The following is a 6,058-nucleotide window of genomic DNA, read 5'->3' as shown; positions in this document are numbered from 1 at the left end:
GAAATAAATCATTCAGTTCATATTCCTCCTCAAGATCTCCACTCTGGATTACAATGCACGTAATCGCAGTTTAATGCACCCCACTCAATAGGTCAGAGATGGAAGGTAAAGTAGAATGAGAGCTCCAAAGCCAAATTATCTCTGTTATTCAGATGCGAGTGAACATCACTGAGCCTCGTTTTCTGCAGAATGTTGTCAGGTTCAAACTTCCAGTCTTCCAGACACTCGCGTTCTCCCCTCCGTGTAATTGTCTTTCTTAGGCAGGTGTCAGTTCTTACAAAAAGCCCAAATTGTGACGCTGAGTGCCTCCCTCAAGACTTCTCCGCCATTTTCCGAGAAAGCCTCTGAATAGATCCCGACAAGTCATTACGGATCTTCACTCCCCCCGCCTGTTTATTTCCATTTACAGCGGTTAATACAATTATTCCCAGTCGTGACCTATTTAAGCGGTGCATGCCACGAGCCATTGGCATTCAGGGAGTCCATAAAAAGTTACTACATTGATGCATTTGAGAAAGGAGGTTGTGTTTTTTCGGTGCGCGCGTAGGTGGAGGTTCAGAGGCCTCCTGTTTGTCTTCATTTAACTGATTTTCTGTTGCCATAGGAGCTGGCCTCCTTTTTCTTTTTTTCTCCCATGAAAGTGCAGCACTTCAGAGCGCACTGTTTGGATTCAGCTCTGCAAGAAGGTGTCAGGGGAGTTGTCCAGGATTTTTACACTTACCGTTTGCTCCCATCAGATGACTTGTAGCTCACTTTGGAGAGACGTTCAGCGCTGAATGTCTTTATCACTGCAGAAGCGTTCATGGGTGCATCGCTATGCGGGTTTAGCAGATCATTCAAACCATCATGTATGTACTGCAGCATGTCCGAGGAGATGAATCCGCCGCGGTTAGAAGACGGTGCATATGTAGGATTTGTTAGCCTTCGTTTTGTCATCTTCATGCCCTGATTTTTTTAAAAAGAAAGACGATTTTATAAGCTCCCCTTTGTTGCTTTTGATTTATCACTCCACCCGAGAGGAGTTCAAAGACTTCTTAGTAAATCAGGCAGAAAAGAGAAAAGTCAGCAGACCGTTTTGGATACCAGCCGATCACTGCCCCTCCGCTGCTTTCCCCAGCCACAGAGCCAGTCAATCAAATACGTCACACATGTCCCCGACGGGACCCTGTAGGTCCACGGTGTCCAACCTCTCTGTTGTCTGATGTACCCCATCATCCCCATTCATCTAATGAACTCAAGTGTCACCAACAATTGAATGTGAACATGCCGGTGAATAGTGTTCAATAAATCTGACAGGTGCTGAAGGAATCTTTGTATATTTTACATCTTCTCCTTCATTCAGTCTGCCTTCTGTTATCCGGGCACACACTCACACGCCAACTAATATAACTGTTTATCTCTGTATAACTGTGTAGGCACATCGGATCCACTCCCATCAGCAGTTACCATAGCGACCAAAGTTGTAGTACAGACCCTATGCATACAGCAGTAGAGAGGGGACAGCCTCGGGTGGAGGAGGTCATCGCCGTGACGAACAGCCGGTGTCTCGGGTTCTTCGTGAAGTGGGACTGAAGTCACCGGGATGTACCCTGTGATATATGGAGGAGAGGCCTTTGTCAGAGAGCAGCGTCACTGTTCAGCTTGTCGACTGTTTTGCTCATCAGTCTTCCCCCCATCGAGCATGAATAAAAATGCTGTATCTTCTGAAACTTTTTCCAGCACAGTCGGGTTGGTCAAGTTTATGTTTATGAACCTATCTTTAGCGGCAGAGGAGGGATCTTCCACCTATTACCCATCAGGCAGCTTTAAGCAATTTTTAAATGTTTAATTTATTACTTTTAGCTAATTATTTCAACTCTTTATCCATGACAAATGTTCATTCATTACTCTAGATAACTACCTAATATCTATTAACATTAGATCATTTTAAGCGGTAGTCCTCTCTCATCTAACCATCTAAACCACTCATCCATCACACGCTAGTATATTACTGTAACTAGTCACCGAGTGGTGACTCAAGTCCCTCACTCATGAGGTGTCCCTCATGCTTTTGGGAGGGGTGTACTGCGACGGTAAGACCAACATTACACTAGTTGAATGGCTGCGTTTGTATAGTTAATATCCTCCAAAGACAAGTACGAGTATATATGATGTATAATTAAAAAGAAAATTCTTTCCACATATCCCTAGAAACTGCAATGATACAGCCCCGAGTTACAAGTAGAGGTCCCTGTCTCCACCTGTCTGGAGACTGGGTCTCACCAACATGCTGATAAAAGGTAAAAAGTACAGACAATAAATAAATATATATATATATATATATATATATATATATATATATATATATATATTTCTTTACATCAGTCTGATGTCACCTGCTCTAAGAAATGATAAACTTTCCACGGCAGACCCTGTCGACGTTCAGACAGGAGACGCAAACAGCGACGTGCGTTCCTATTTGCAGCAATGGGGCGAAACCGGAGTCGGGCCTCGCTCAGCGCTCAAAGAAAAGAAAAGTGGTGAAGCTGTGGGTGATGTCACTGTAACCTCAGAGATCATTCTGGAGAGATGTTGACTGGACGTTTCTATTAAGGGTCTTCTGCGATGCCATCTACCCCCCCCCCCCCCCCCCCCCCCCCCCCCCCCCCCCCCCCCCCCCCCCCCCCCCCCAAAAAGAATAAAAAGGATGCCATTCGGGTCCTTTTTGAAAAAGTGGGTCAATGGAGCTATTTTTAGTAGCCATTGCACACCCCTTTTTATAAACAAGCAAAGGCACAAATTCTGAGGGGAAACATCAGCCAGCCACGCTGAACAAATATTCTGCAGGAAAATCAAGGTGTTCAACTTGCCGGTAAGTGGGGTGAACTATTTACCTGGTTTTTCAAACTTCGCCTCCCCGCGGCGACGAGAAGCCGCGTGAGGGCATGAAAGGACTGGGGCTGGGGCGGTGTGGGAGGAGGAGCTGTGATAAACCGGGGACTTGTAAGATTTGTAGGGCTCTCTGTTCTAAAGTGGGCTTCCATTTCATCATCTCCAAGTCCCGGCGCCGCGCGTGGCTACCTTGTTGTAATTCCTGCTCATTTTTCTGGGTTCCTCTCCCCGCGCTGCCTTTCATTTCTCCAAAGACGGCACTTGAGAGGGAAAGTGTTTGCTGCCTGCACCCGTGTTAGAAGTGACACGGTGGGCGATGATGTGATGGAGGCGTACCGGCGACAACATCCTGGCACGCGCCCTGCGCGGTTTTTAATGTTCTGCAATTGCACACAAAAGTTTGTCAAATAAACAGAGCATGAAGTGACATATGTTGAAAGCGGTGCACAAACAAGAAAAAAAAAAACCCACATTCGGCGAGAAGTGATGGAAATGAACAATGAATATTAGGCAGGCCTGTTTTTAGGATCATGCACTGTTAATGATGGCGGTGAGGCAGTGAATTGCCGCTCCGTCTCGCAATCGAGCCCAATAGATCACACGAGGCTGTGCACTGCCCCAAACAAACAGGCCGAGAGAGAACGCCAGCGAGGCGGAAAGCGATGTGGCGGCAGAGCGGAAAATGCACTGTATTCCTACAGGCATTGCATGACGAATCTGTGAACTTCTGCTAAGTAGCGCTGGAGCATTGTTTGCAGGAATTCCTCAATGGCTGTCTCACCTGACGCGAACCCGAGACGAAAGAACACATAGGCATAGTGCATTATAGCACATTACTCACTTTTGCTTTGACATGAAATTAAGGCGAAATTGTTGCATTCGCACGTTGCATTGTAGGGTTGTTGTTTTTTCCTGGAGTGACTGTGTGGGACACGTGAGACCTCAGCACCAGGGCCAGAACGTGTACAGCCGTTAGTTACCGAAAGGGGGAATCACTGTTGTTGTAGCACCAGAGCTGCAGCGTGTTTGTGAGCGAACCCCTCGGCGGCGTAACGCCTTCGTCCATCCAGTCATGGTGACAGAGGTCGCTCGTTTCCCAGGAAACCTCACTAACATCACTCGCCTCGAGTGAAAGTCCCGTGATGTAATAACCAGTAAATCCCAGAGCTTGTGTGAAGAAAGTTTCATATTTCTGTTGTAAAATGAGTACTGGGGGGAGAGAGGAGAGAAGAAGAAGAAAAAAAATGCTGATGCTTGTTTTGCAGAGAGGAGAATGTGAAAACAAGTTCCTTAACCGAGTTTATTGAGGTTATGTAATATGAAATGAGCAAGGGGCACTGGCAGGGCTGAAAATATACTGCCTTGCTAAAAGGCAGCAGTTAAGAATAAATTTGTTACTTGCCGTATCCTCAATTCATCAGCTGCGATCTGGCTTTCATTCCTCCTGTTAGTGCCACATATCGAAGCGATCCCTTTCTTCTGGCTGCTTCTCCGCGCCAGTCACGCTCGGAGCTCGAGGCCAGAGAGCCGCTCGGACGCGCCTGAAGCATCACAATTCGCGATGAACTCGCGCGATATCCGGTCGGGGCGTCCCGCAGCACGGACGGGCCGAGTGGGAGCAGCCAGTGTGTCCAGGAGTGACGCCGCGTGTCACCGAGAAACTGTTTTGGATCGGTGGTGACACGTGCCAGGAGGGTCGTGTCTGTTTTAAGGTCAGAGGTGGCGTGAAGGAAGATGAGACGGCATCGGAGGAGGGCGGGGGAAAAGGAGGAAAGAGAGAGAGCAAAAGGCATTTGTACCCTAGAAGCGTTTAGTCACAGGTGCACGGCGAGATGGAGTGCCGGTAGTGGTGTATATCAGTCATGTTGTATTCACTGTAAGGCTGTTGGACAAATGGCAGAAGTTTTGGCCGGTGAGTTTGCACGTTTTGAGCATGTCGTAATCACACATGTAGAACATGAAAAATTCCCTCCGTGGGCCTTGTTCGGTCCGCGTCCTCTGCTGGTGTTGAACCATCACTGGAACAACACTGCCACTCAGTGGCTGGATTATCTCTCCCTCTGGACAAAAAAATTCATTGCAAAGGTTGTCCTTAACCACACTCACACAGCTCACACAGCTCACACCGCTCTTGGCCCTGACTGATATTTGCACCATAACTGAACTCATGAGGACGACTCGAAGCTTAGCACCATGGGGGGAAATGCTTTGCAATGCTTAAATATGGTGCATGGGGAGGAAATTTGGGGTGAGAGTCTTGTTTGAACTGCTGGTATTCCCCCCCCTTCGGCTGTTATGATTCAATACAGTGCTATCAATATTACCCAAGGGGTATTTACACAAATTGACTTTCCAGCTATGCCTACTGTTGTCAGGCGTCAGCCTCAGGAGCTTTGCAAACATTTAAAGTATATTCAAACTACTCGTACATCTACAGTTAGTGTCACACTGATCTAACCTTTTCTTGAACATTACTGTACGTACTTTTACATTGTGATTTACTGGGGGGGGGGGGGGGGGTTGTCGTTCAGTAACCATGCACTGCGTGTAGTGTTTACAGGGACTGTGTTCAAGACAGCGCCATAGATTTAATGCAGGCCACATTGGGGCCCTCTACATGTAATGTGATACTGTGATTTAGAGGTGAATAGTCACCTCTACCAGTTGACTCAATTTAACCTCCAAGATTTAAGGGTCTCGGGGGATTCCCACTTTGCCAGGCTGGTGCGTTTGGGGCGAGGAATTGATTTGGAAAACTATTTCAACGTGTTTAAAAGTTCTCAATCTTTTAGGGTCGTCGACATTTTGAGGAATCGATTCATCTGCTTTCTCGGAGAGAGTTAGAAAAGATAAATGTTACTCTGTGTAGTAAATATGACGCTATACAGCCAATACCGGGGGAGAGGGACGTCCACTGACCAAGAGGTCGATGGTTCGATCTCGGAAATTTTGAAAAGCGCTCTATAAATAGTCCATTTGAGAGTGTTCACTCTCCCACGGCCTGGTGGTCACACCAGTTAGCTCAAAGTTAACTTAGAGGTGCTGACTGGTGTAGTTTTAAACATATATTCATTTAGCTGACGCTTTTGTCCAAAAGCGACTCACAATTGAGCCATGAAGATACAAACAAAAAGTGCAAGAATTATGAGAGTACATAAACATTTATCAAACAGGCAAAAATGGCTTT

Source organism: Scophthalmus maximus, chromosome 13 (genome assembly GCF_022379125.1).
Source record: "Scophthalmus maximus strain ysfricsl-2021 chromosome 13, ASM2237912v1, whole genome shotgun sequence".
Taxonomy (NCBI): Eukaryota; Metazoa; Chordata; class Actinopteri; order Pleuronectiformes; family Scophthalmidae; genus Scophthalmus; species Scophthalmus maximus.
Note: the sequence above shows the minus strand (reverse complement) of the source record.